Below are 13,782 nucleotides of genomic sequence, written 5' to 3'. Positions count from 1 at the left end.
AAGTTGCATTGCGAAGGGGAGCAGATATAGGAAAGTGAAGGATTGTGGCAATTTTTGCAATCTATTGAAGATATCCCATAAAATAAACTATTTGACTAAAATGTATAAAGAAGCACAACTTCGTAGAAAGCATCATCACTAGACAAGTCAATACTCAAATGTTTATAGGGTTTTTTTATTTTTATTTAATTTTTAAAAAGATTTAATTAATTAATTATTCAGGAGAGACACAGAGAGAGAGAGAGGCAGAGACACAGACAGAGGGAGAAGCAGGCTCCATGAAGGGGACCTGATGTGGGACTTGATCCTAGATCTCTGGGATCAGGCCCTGGGCTGAAGGCAGCGCTAAACCGCTGAAGCCACCCGGGCTGCCCTATAGGGTTTTTTAAAAAATTCTTTTTAAGTAGTCTCCATGTGCAACATGGCATTTGAACTCATGACCCTGAGATCAAGAGTTGCATGTCCGGGGGATCCCTGGGTGGCTCAGCGGTTTAGAGCCTGCCTTTAGCTCAGGGCGTGATCCTGGAGACCTGGGATTGAGTCCCACAATGGGCTCCCCGCATGGGGCCTGCTTCTCCCTCCGCTTGTGTCTCTGCCTCTCTCTCTCTCTCTCTCATGAATAAATAAAGTCTTTAAAAAAATAAAAAAAGAGTTGCATGTTCTACAGACTGAGCCTTATAGTTTTTCTTTGTTTCATAACTTGAATATTTTGCATGTGCAAGTGTGATTTTTTTTGTATATTTTGTTATTGGAGTTCGATTTGCCAACATATAGTATAACACCCAGTGCTCATCCCATCTAGTGCCCCCCCTCAGTGCCCGTCACCCAGTCACCCCATCCCCCTGCCCACCTCCCCTTCCACCACCCCTTGTTCGTTTCCCAGAGTTAGGAGTCTCTCATGTTTCTGTCACCCTCTCTGATATTTCCCACTCATTTTCTCTCCTTTCTCCTTTAATCCCTTTCACTATTTTTTATGTTCCCCGAATGAATGGTTGAAAGATGAATGGATAAAGAAGATGTGGTCTCTATATACAATGGAATATTACTCCGCCATTAGAAACGACGAATACCCACCATTTGCTTCAACATGGATCGAACTAGAGGGTATTATGCTGAGTGATTTTTTATTTTCTTAAGTAATCTCTACACCCGACCCACTGAGTGGGGCTTGAACTCATGACTTTGAGGTAAAGAGTTGCATGCTCCACCGACTGAGCCACCGAGGTGCCCCTGCTACTTTTAGCACCTGCCAAAGTGGGTGTTTGGAATTGGAACTTGGGGACTGTTTGAGAAGAAAGGCACATGGAAAAAGATTACTGAGAATGAAAAGACTCAGCAAAGCTTCTTAAGGTCAGGGTGTGTCCAGTTTATTCACTTTTATCTGTAGCACTTCACATGATTACCACATGGAAAACACTCAGAAAACATTTGTTAATGATTAATAGTAAATCTCTATTTACTATTGTAAAGGAGAACTAAATGTCTAGTTTTCTAGCAGTGCTGCTGCGTATGGATATCCAGGTTATGCCCTAATTAAGGACGTGGGGGGTGCAGAGTAGTTGAAATCTAGCCTAGTTCCTGGCTTTACTTGTCTGCAAGGGGCATAGTTTTATTCTATTCTATTTTATTATTATTATTATTATTATTATTATTATTATTATTATTAAAGATTTAATTAATTTATTCATGAGAGACACAGAAAGGCCGTGACATAGGCAGAGGGAGAAGCAAGCTTCCTGTGGGGAGCCTGATGCGGGACTTGATTCCAGGGTCCGGACCTGAGCTGAAGGCAGAGGCTCAACCACTGAGCCACCCAGGTGCCCCATAGGCTCAGGTCATGATCCCGGGGTCCTGGGATCGAGTCCCACATCAGGTTTCCTGCAGAGAGCCTGCTTCTCCTGCTGCCTGTGTCTCTGCCTCTCTCTCTCTGTGTCTCTCATGAATAAATAAAAAATAAATAAATAAATAAATAAATAAATAAATAAATAAATAGATAAATACAAACAGAGCCCGTTTTTTGCTTGCTAAGCAGCGGCAGCAAGGCCCTAAGACTCTATGTTGGAGGGGCACCACTTTTACAAATCTCACAGCACTTCCCTATGGCCTGGCAGGGCCCTGATAAGCCATGGGAGCAGAGAACTGGTTACTGAAGAATACAAGATGGTGCAAAATGCACAAAGCGAGAAAACTAAGCATAAAATCAGAGACACTGTTCTTAAATATTGATCAACGTAAATCAGTGAGGGATTGAAAGAAATAGGAGCAAGAAAATAAAAGATAGGGAGGTTAAAATGTCTAAATCTGGGACACCTGGGTGGCTCAATGGTTGGGCTTCTGCCTTTGGCTCAGGACATGATTCTGGAGTCCGGGATTGAGTCCCACATTGGGCTGCCTGTGGGGAGCCTGCTTCTCCCTCTGTCTATGCCTTTGCCTCTCTCTGTGTGTCTCTCATGAATAAATAAATAAAATCTTAAAAAAAAAAAGTCTAAATCCGAAGCAGAAACCAACCAAGAGTTAACAGAGAGACCAAACCAGTGGAGCTCACAAAACATGATTTGTTTCCATAAAGGGCAAATATATGAGACAGAAAAGAGATTAATGGCTGCCTGGGGCTGAAAATGGGAATGGGAATTGACTGTAAATAAGCATCATTTTAGTGTGATGGAAATGTACTAAAATTAGGTGGTGGCAATGGCTATATAACTCGATAAATACACTAAAATTCATTGCATTTTATGCTTAAGACAGATGGAGTTTATGATGTGTAATTTATATCTTGATAAGGCTATTTAAAAATATTTGTCTCCAAAAAAAGAAATAAAAAGAAATAAATAATTAAAATAATATTTGGCTTGGGGGCAGCCCGGGTGGTTCAGTGGTTTAGCGCTGCCTTCAGCCCAGGGCATGATACTGGAGACCCAGTATGGAGTCCTGCGTCGGGCTCCCTGCATGGAGCCTCTGCCTGTGTCTCTGTCTCTGTCTCTCATGAATAAATAAATAAAAATTTAAAAATAAAATGAAATAAAACAAAATATTTGGCTTGGCAAGAAATAACAGGTGTTGATGTGCCTGGCTGGCTCAGTCAGAAAAACATGTGACTCTTGATCTTGGGGTTGTGAGTTCAAGCCCCACGTTGGATGTAGAGATTACTTAAAAATAAATAAAATCTTTTTTTTTTAATTTTTATTTTTTTATGATAGTCACAGAGAGAGAGAGAGAGAAAGGCAGAGACACAGGCAGAGGGAGAAGCAGGCTCCATGCACCGGGAGCCCGATGTGGGATTCGATCCCGGGTCTCCAGGATCGCGCCCTGGGCCAAAGGCAGGCGCTAAACCGCTGCGCCACCCAGGGATCCCAAAAATAAATAAAATCTTAAAAAGAAATAACAGGGCAGCCAGGGTGGCTCAGCGGTTTAGTGCTGCCTTCGGCCCGGGGCCTAATCCTGGAGACCTGGGATCAAGTCCCACGTTGGGCTCCCTGCATGGAACCTGCTTCTCCCTCTGCCTGTGTCTCTCGCTCTCTCTCTCTCTCTCTGTGTGTCTCTCATGAAAAAATAAATAAAATCCTTAAAAAAAAAAAAAAAGAAATAACAAGTTGGTGAAGATGTGAAAAAAAGGAAATGTAAATTGGTGCAGCCACTGTGGAAAACAGAATGGGGGATCCCTGGGTGGCACAGTGGTTTGGCGCCTGCCTTTGGCCCAGGGCGCGATCCTGGAGACCCGGGATCGAATCCCACGTCGGGCTCCCGGTGCATGGAGCCTGCTTCTCCCTCTGCCTGTGTCTCTGCCTCTCTCTCTCTCTCTCTCTCTGTGAGACTATCATAAATAAATAAAAAAAAATTTAAAAAAATGTTTAAGAAAACAGAATGGAATTTCCTCAAAAAAATTAAAAATATAAATACCATAGGATCCAGTAATTCCATTACTATTTACCCCTGAACATGAGAACACTAATTTGAAAAGATTATATACACCCCTATGTTTATTGCAGCATTGTTTACAATAGCCAAGATACAGAAGCAATCCGAGTGTCCATCAATAGATTAATGGATAAAGAAGATGTGGTGTATATGTATATACAGTGGAATATTACTCAGTCATAAAAACAGAATGAGCTCCTGCCCTTTGTGGAAACGTGGATGGATCTGGAGAGTATTATGCTAAGGGAAATAAATAAGACAGAGAAAGACAGCACATAATTTCACTCATATATGGAATCTAAAAAATTAAAAAAAAATACTTTTTTTAAAAGAGTTTATTTATTTACTTGTGAGAGACACAGAAAGAGAAGCAGAGACAGAGGAAGAAGAAGGCTCCCCACAGGGAGCCTGATGCAGGACTCAATCCCTGGACCTGGGATCATGCCCTGAGCCGAAGGCAGACGCTCAACCACTGAGCCACCCAGGCGTCTCCCAAACAAGACTCTTAAATGCAGAATACAAAATAGTAATTTCCAACAGGAGATAGGTGGGGGCAAAATAGGTGAAGGAGACTAAGATAATAATTTCCAGTAATAAAAGAAATAAGCCATAATAATGAAAAGTACAGCATAGGGAATATAGTAAATAATGTAATAACATTGAGTGGTGACAGATGGTGACCACACATAACTGCGGTGAGCACCAAATAATGTATTGCTAAATCACTATGTTGTACACCTGAAACTAATATAACATTGTATATTGCATAACATTTATATTTCAATGGTACAGAAAAATAAAAAAATAACATTGTTCTTTTTTTTTAATATTTTATTTATTTATTCATGAGAGGGAGAGAGAGAGAGAGAGAGGCAGAGACACAGGCAGAGGGAAAAGCAGGCTCCATGCAGGAAGCCTGATGTGGGACTAGATCCCTGAACTCCAGGATCACGCCCTGAGCCGAAGGCAGGTGATAAACCGCTGGGCCACCCAGGGATCGCCCAATAACATTGTTCTGAGTGTAATATTGTCCCTTGTCAATGTTAGCCACACTAAAAGTGAACAAGACATTGTGTGTCTCTGATGGTTACAACAGGAAGCTCACAGCAAACATTACCTCTGACACATTCAAATAAAAAATTAAACCTGAATCTAATCCAGCTATCAGTTTACAGGAAATATGAGGAATATAGGAACAAGGTAAATAACACTATGAGGAAGTGAAGAAACAAATCCAGGATGTGAGATATTCTGTAAGACAAATGGCACAGTTTCTTCTCAAATAAATGGCATAAAAAAAAAGAGAGAGAGAGAGACAGGAAGGGAGATCTGTTATGGATAAAAAAAGACTTAAGAGCTCTATCAACTGATATATTTTATGAATTATTTTGTATCCTTATTCAGGTAAACCAATTGGGAAAAAAAAACATTAGACAACCATGGGAAACTGAACATGGGCTGAATATTATTATTATTTTTTGAATATTAGATGATATTTTAAAATAGGGGCATCTGTGTAGCTTAGTGGGTTGAGTGTCTGACTCTTGGTTTGGGCTGGGGTCATGATCTTGGGGTCGTGGGATTGAGCCTCAAGTTGGAATTCGAGCTCAGCGAGGAGTCGGCTTGAGATTTCTCTTTCTCTCTCTGCCTCTCCACCTGCTCATGCTCTCTCACTCTTAAATAAGTAAATAAATCTTTAAAAATAAATAAATAGGGCAGCCCGGGTGGCTCAGCGGTTTAGCGCTGCCTTCATCCCAGGGCCTGATCCTGGAGACCCCGGATTGAGTCCCAGGTCGGGCTCCCTGCATGGAGTCTGCTTCTCCCTCTGCCTATGTCTCTGCCTCTCTCTCTCTCTGTGTCTCTCATGAATAAATAAATAAAATCGTTTTTTTAAATAAAAATAAAAATAAAAATAAAAATAAAAATAAAAATAAAAATAAAAAAGTAAGTAAATAAATGTGGGGCATCTGGCTCAGTCAGCAGAGTCTTTGACTCTTGATCTTAGGGTGGTGAGTTCAAATCCCAGGTTAGGTGTAGAGATACTTTCTTTTTTTTTTTTTAGAGATACTTTCTAAGAAATCTTTAAATATGAGTGAATGAGGGGCGCCTAGGTGGCTCAGTTGGTTAAGCATGGGCCTTCACCTTTGGCTCAGGTCAAGATCCCAGGGTCCTGGGATTGAGCCATGCTTTGTGCTCCCTGCTTAGTGGGGAATTTGCTTCTCCTCAACCTCTCCCCCTTCCCTCTGCTTGTGCTCTCTCTTTCTCCCTTTCAAATAAATAAATAAAATTATTAAAGGGGAACCTGAGTGGTTCAATCAGTTAACTGTCTGCCTTCAGCTCAGGTCCTGATCCTGGGGTTCTGGGAGATCAAGCTCTGTATCAGGCTCCCTTCTCAGTGGGGAATCCACTTCTCCCTCTCCTTCTGTCCCTCTCCCCACTCCCACTCATGTTCTCTCAAATAAACAAACAAACAAACAAACAAACAAACAGGGGCACCTGGGTGGCTCAGTGGTTGAGTGCCTCCCTTCTGTCCAGGGCGTGATCCTGGAGACCCGGGATCGAGTCCTACATTGGGCTCCCTGCATGGAGCCTGCTTCTCCCTCTGCCTGTGTCTCTGCCTCTCTCTCTCTCTGTGACTCTCATGAATGGATAAATAAAGTCTTAAAAAAAAAGTGAATGTTAATCTTGTTGGATGTAATAATGATATTGTGGTTATATTAAAATCTGTTAGTAATACTGTAGGATATACAATAATGGTCCCCCAGAGATGTCTACATCTTAATCCCTACAACCTGTGAATTTGTCACCTTACATGGCAAAAGGGATTTAGCAGTTGTGAATAAGGATCTTGGGGCACCTGGGTGGCTCAGCGTTTGAGTGTCTGCCCTTGGCTCAGTGCATGATCCCGAAGTCCTGGGATTGAGTCCCATATCGGGTTCCCTGCAGGGAGCCTGCTTCTCCCTCTGCTTCTGTCTCTGCCTCTCTCTGTGTCTCTCATGAATAAATAAATACAATCTTTTTTTTAAAGGGTGTTTACCAATTAGTCCATACTGCAAGCCTAGTAACCTGGAAAGCATGGACTACCATTCAACTTTTTTTTTCTTTAAAAGTTTTACCTATGTATTTGAGAGAGCACAAGTGAGCATGAGCAGAGGGAGAGGGAGAAGCAGGCTCCCTGCTAAGCAGGGAGCTGGATGCAGGCTTGATCCTAGGACCCCAGGATCATGACCTGAGCCAAAGGCACTTAATTGATTGAGCCACACAGGTGCCCTAAATCATGGAATCTTGAGAGGTTTGGAAGTGATGGGTTTTACTAATGATTTGGAGAACTGCAGAAACTTGATTGGAATCAACCACAAAAGTAGAAAGATGCAGATGTGGTGGATTGCTCATGTGTCCAAGCCTTTCTTGGCACATGACAGAAGGATTGAGGAGGATGGCAGGATGCAGAGGAGGTGCCAGGGGAGCCATCTGCACTCCCATCTTTTGGCACAATATAAAAGTAGGTATTTTCTTGTGGGTAAAATGGACAAGACAGTAAGTTGGTGGGCTGAACCCACTTGCCCGTAACCTGCCAAGAGGGGAAGTCTTTCAGAACCCTCCTAACAAATTTACACAGGTGTTCCCAAGAAAGCCAGTCACTGGCCGCCTGCCAGATATATATATATATATATATATATATATATATATATATATCAATAAGGAGAAGTTATCCCACCAATGTAAATAGGAGTCCATATTAGAAACTCTACTGATATAATTAACTATACTTATTCATTGAAGAAAAAAACATATAGTTGATAAAAAATAGAGCCTGAAGGAGCATCCAGTAAAAAGTCAACACTTTTGTTTAAAATTTCCTTAAATAATCTCTATACCCAAAGAGTGGCTCGAACTCACAACCCCAAGCTCAAAAGCTACATGCTCTACCCACTGAGCCAGCCAGGTGCCCCAATACTTGTTTTTTTTAAACTCATTTTTAATTTATTTTTAAAGATTTTAATTATTTATTTGAGAGCAAGCACAGAGGGTGAGGGAGAAGGAGATGCAGGCTCCCTGCTGTGCAGGGAGTCCAACTTGAGGCTTTATCCCAGGACTCTGGGATCATGACCTGTGCTGAAGGCAGATGCTTAACTGACTGAGCCACCTAGTCACCCCTAAACTCATTTTTTAATAAGCATTCTTACCAAATTAGAAATAGAAGAATCTCTTTAATTTAATAAAACAACAACAACTAGGGACTCCTGGGCATCTCAGTCTGTTAGGTGATCTCAAGTCAGGTCTTGATCTCAGGGTCATGAATTCAAGAAAAAACAAAACGAAGCAAATCAATACAAATGATGACAACACGGGATCCCTGGGTGGCGCAGCGGTTTGGCGCCTGCCTTTGGCCCAGGGCGCGATCCTGGAGACCCGGGATCGAGTCCCACATCGGGCTCCCGGTGCATGGAGCCTGCTTCTCCCTCTGCCTGTGTCTCTGCCTCTCTCTCTCTCTCTATGTGACTATCATAAATAAATAAAATTAAAAAAAAAAAAAAAAACAAATGATGACAACAACAACTATTTATCAGAAACCAATAGAAAACACTACTCTTAATGGTGAAATATTAGAAATTTACATTAAAGTATTGAATTTAACACCTGGGTGGCTCAACGTTGAGCATCTGCCTTCAGCTCAGAGCTTGATCATTGTCCAGGGATTGAGTCCCACATTGGGCTCCCTGCTAGGGGCCTGCTTCTCTCTCTGCCTGTGTCTCTGCCTCTGTGTCTCTCAAGAATAAAAAATAAAATCTTTTTTAAAAATATGGAATTTAACAATAAATACCCTTTTTATTTTATTTATGTATTTATTTGACAGAAAGAGAGAGAGCAGAAGTAGGCAGAGTAGCAGGCAGGGGATCCCTGGGTGGCGCAGTGGTTTAGCGGCTGCCTTTGGCCCAGGGCGCGATCCTGGAGACCCGGAATCGAATACCACATCGGGCTCCCGGTGCATGGAGCCTGCTTCTCCCTCTGCCTAAGTCTCTGCCTCTGTCTCTCTCTCTCTCTCTCTGTGTGACTATCATAAATAAATAAAAATTAAAAAAAAAAAAACAGTAGCAGGCAGAGGGAGGGGGAAGAAGTAGACTCCCTGCTAAGCAGGGAGCCCGATGTGGGACTGAACCCAGGACCTCAGGACCATGACCCAAGCCAAAGGCAGGTGATGAATGGACTGAGCGACCCAGGTTCCCCAATAAATGCCCACTTTAATCTCTCATTCAATATTTCTCTGAAGCTCCATAGATATGGAGAAATGAAAAGTAAATAGGGGATCCCCAGGTGGCGCAGCGGTTTGGCGCCTGTCTTTGGCCCAGGGTGCGATCTTGAAGATCCGGGATCGAATCCCACGTCGGGCTCTCAGTGCATGGAGCCTGCTTCTCCCTCTGCCTGTGTCTCTCCTCTCTCTCTCTCTGTGACTATCATAAATAAAAACTAAAAAAAAAATAAATAGGAATAATATAGTTTATAAAGGAAGAGACTAAATTTTCAGCAATACACTATGAAGAGTCAAGACAACTGAAAAACTATTAGAATAGGGGCACTTGGGTTGCTAAGTTAGTTAAATGACCGACTCTTAATTTAGGCTCAGGTCACTTTTTTTTTTTTTTTAAATGGGAGTCCAGTAGCAGGCTGTATATTACTTTTTTTTTTTTTTTTTTTTTTTTAAGCTTTGTTTACTTATCCTGGCTCTCCATGCCGGGAGCCTGATGCAGGACTCGATCCTGGGACTCCAGGATCACGACCTGTGCCAAAGGCAGGCACTCAACCACTGAGCCACCCAGGTATCCCCATGTGTATCTTCATAAATACATTTGTGTTAGAAAGGTAAAACATATTTTTAAAAATTTAAAGAAATTCAGCGGCGCCTAGGTGGCTCAATTGGTTAAGTGTCTGCCTTTGGCTCAGGTCATGATCCCAAAGTCCTGGGATTGAGCCCTGCATTGGGCTCCATACTCAATGGGGAGTCTGCTTCTCCCTCTACCCCTCCCCCCACACTCTTTTTTTTTTTTTAAGATTTATTTATTTATTCATGAGAGACAGAGAGAGAGAGAGAGAGGAGAGAAGACATAGGCAGAGGGAGAAGCCCCCTTCCCCCACTTATACTCACTTTTTATCTCTCACTCTCTCCTAAATGAATAAATAAAATCTTTTAAAATATATAAAAATAAAAATTTAAACAAATTTAAAATAAAATAATTTTGAAATATTTAAAATAAAATAATTAGCCTATCTTTACAAATAAAAACACAATAACTTAAAAAAACACTAAACTGCAAGCTCCCGGAGGCAATGACTCATCATATTTTTAATGTCCTATTTCCTTCTTGTAGTGCTTAGTACACTGCCATGTATGGATATTCTACTCAAGACAAGTCAAGTGAAGTCTTGTTTCCATTATAGGAAATTTTTCAACAAAGTTGGGAGATTCATACTTAAGCGTGTGATTTAATGACCTGGTGATTGTTTTAAAGGATTTTCAATGGAGTATAAAGTACCCATTAACACAGCAGCTGTGAGAAGTGCTGTATCTTACCGTGAGAGCCACCTCTACAGCACCATCATTTCTTTTTTTAAAGTAATCTCTCCACTCAATGTGGGGCTCAAACTCATGACCCTGAGATCAGGAGTCAAGAGTCCTACCAATTGAACCAGCCAGCACCCTGTGCACCATGATTTTTTATAAGTTTATAGCCCCAGATGCTATATCAAAAATGTTTCTGCTTTTTTTTTTCAACACGGTACTGAAAGTCCTCGCCACAGAAATCAGACAAGAAAAGGAAAAAGAAGGATGACTAGGTGGCTCAGCAGTTGAGCGCCTACCTTTGACTCAGGGCCTGATCCCAAGTTCCTGGGACCGAGTCCCGCATCGGGCTCCCTGCATAGAGCCTGCTTCTCCTCCCTCTCTATGTCTCTGCCTCTCTCTCTGTGTCTCTCATGAATAAATAAATAAAATATTAAAAAAAAAAAAGGAAAGGAAAAAGAAATGATAGGCATCCAAGTAGGTAAGGAGAAAGTAAAACTTCCACTATATTCTTAACAGATGTAAACTATTTATTAAATATTTGTTACCAAATATTGTTAAATACAATATTTACAGCATATCACTTTTTTTCCAGCATATCACTTTCAAATATTTTTTATTTATTTATTTGAGAGAGAAAGAGCATGAATAGAGAAGAGGCAGAGAGAGAGGGAGAAGCAGACTTCCCACTGAGCAGGGAGCCCGATATGGGAGTCTATCCCAGGACCCTGAGATCATGACCTGAGCTGAAGGCAGACGTTTAACCGACTGAGCCACCCAGGCACCCAGAGCAGTATATGTTTTCAACATATACAAATTTCATGCCACAGTTTTGAAGGTCTGAAGTACCAAGTTGGTTTGATGAATTAAACAGTTGACACTTACGAACATATTTATTGCCTTGCCATCTTTATAATAGGTTTTCAGAGTAACACTGAAACCTTTGGAGTACTTTACAAATTCTTTCTTTCAGTATTCAAGTGCGCTGCAGTTCTGGTATTGATACTTCTTGAAGACATTATTCATTTATATTATTTTTTTTAATTTTTATTTATTTATGATAGTCACAGAGACAGAGAGAGAGAGAGAGAGAGAGGCAGAGACACAGGCAGAGGGAGAAGCAGGCTCCATGCACCGGGAGCCCGACGTGGGATTCGATCCCGGGTCTCCAGGGTCGAGCCCTGGGCCAAAGGCAGGCACCAAACCGCTGAGCCACCCAGGGATCCCTATTCATTTATATTAAATTCTTTTATTACACTAGCTATATCCTGGATTGCAGAAATGTCTCTGTCATTGATCTTATCTGGGATCTTACTGAGACTTTGTTTAAATGTTCATGCCTTTTCATTTAGCTTCTGCAATTCTAGATCTGTTCATTCAGTCATATGCTCTTCTCTATCATTAGCTGCTATTTGAAGGAGGGACTCTGTGAAGTTAAGTTCTACACTTTTTTTTCTCTAAAATTTTCATAACGTCTTGTTTGAGTCCTGGATTTTCTTTTTAAGCCTTAATGAAAGCTGCTTTCAGTATCTGAGCTGCAGACAGGTTTACTCATTCTAGCTCATTAAACATAGGATACATTACTGCATAGAGGGGTGTAGAAACCATGGAAGTGGTTTCAGCTTCATTCTTCATCTCTTCCATTGTCATCCTCATCCAAAAGGCAGCTACAGTAGAACAAGCAGTTCTAAAATTCAGAGGAGGGGTAGCCCGGGTGGCTCAGCGGTTTAGCGCCGCCTTCAGCCCAGGGTCTGATCCTGGAGACCTGCGATCCAGTCCCACGTCAGGCTCCCTGCATGGAGCCTGCTTCTCCCTCTGCCTGTGTCTCTGCCTCTCTCTCTCTGTGTCTCTCATGAATGAATAAATAATTATTTTATTTTTTTTTTCATTTTTATTTTATTTATGATAGTCACAGAGAGAGAGAGAGAGAGAGAGAGAGAGAGAGAGAGGCGCAGAGACATAGGCAGAGGGAGAAGCAGGCTCCATGCACTGGGAGCCCGATGTGGGATTCGATCCCGGGTCTCCGGGATCGCGCCCTGGGCCAAAGGCAGGCGCCAAACCGCTGCGCCACCCAGGGATCCCTCATGAATGAATGAATAAATAAATAAACCAATTAAAAAAAATTCAGAGGTGTCTTCATCCACAGCAGTATTTCTTTTTCCTTTTTATGATGAAAGAATAGGGCACAAAGCATATACTGACTGGCAACTGAGGCACTGATTTCACTTCCCACCTTTATTTATTTATTTTTCAGTAGGCTCTGTGCCCACCAACTCATGACCCTGAGATCAAGACCTGAGCTGAAATCAAAAGTCACATGCTTAACCGACTGAGCCACCCAGGTGCAGATACTTCCCACTTTTAAACTTTCACCATTGGGGCACCGGGATGGCTCAGTTGGTAAAGAAACTAACTTCTTTTTTTTTAAGATTTTACTTATTTATTCATGAGAGACACACAGAGAGAGGCAGAGACATAGGCAGAGGGAGAAGCAGGCTCCCTGGAAGGAGCCCAATGTGGGACTTGATCCCCAACCCCAGGATCATGCCCTGAGCCAAAGACAGATGTTCAACTGCTGAGCCTCCCAGGTGTCCCAAGAAACTGACTCAATTTTGCCTCAGGTCATGGTCTCTGGCTCATAGGATCAAGTCCAGAGTTGGGCTCTGCTCTCAGTGTGGAGTCTGCTTGAGATTCTTTCCCTCTCCTTCTCCCTCTGCCCCTCCCCTTGCTCTCTCTCTTTCTCTCTCTCAAATAAATAAGTAAATAATCCTTAAAAAAGACTTCCACAAAAAAAAAAAAGACTTCCACTATTTTCTTTTTTTTTTATTTTGTGATGTCGAAGATCACTTCTTTTTTTTTAGTTTTTATTTATTTATGATAGTCACAGAGAGAGAGCAAGAGGCAGAGACACAGGCAGAGGGAGAAGCAGGCTCCATGAACCGGGAGCCCGACATGGGATTCGATCCCGGGTCTCCAGGATCGCGCCCTGGGCCAAAGGCAGGCACTAAACCGCTGCGCCACCCAGGGATCCTGACTTCCACTATTTTCAGAAGACATAATACTACATACAGAAAACCCCAAAGACTCCACAAAAACTACTTGAACTAATAATCGAACTCAGTAAGGTCACAGGATACAAAATTTTTTTTTTTTTTTTTTTTTTTTTTTTTTTTTTTTTTTTTTTTTAAGGATACAAAATTAATATAAAGAAATCTATTGCATTTCTACACACTAATAATGAAGTTGTAGAAAGAGAAATTAAGAAAACAATCCCATGTATAATTGTACCAAAAATAATAAAATAC

The 13,782-nt window shown here is 41.6% G+C and overlaps 1 pseudogene; it reads right to left on the bottom strand.

Moving 5' to 3' along the window:
- Positions 1-11,296: 11,296 nt before the first annotated feature.
- Positions 11,297-12,133, bottom strand: LOC100684234 (annotated as a pseudogene).
- Between the last annotated feature and the right edge of the window lie 1,649 nt (positions 12,134-13,782).

The sequence above is a fragment of the Canis lupus genome, chromosome 9 (genome assembly GCF_011100685.1).
Source record: "Canis lupus familiaris isolate Mischka breed German Shepherd chromosome 9, alternate assembly UU_Cfam_GSD_1.0, whole genome shotgun sequence".
Classification (NCBI taxonomy): domain Eukaryota; kingdom Metazoa; phylum Chordata; class Mammalia; order Carnivora; family Canidae; genus Canis; species Canis lupus.
This window is presented reverse-complemented; position numbering and strand designations above follow the sequence as displayed.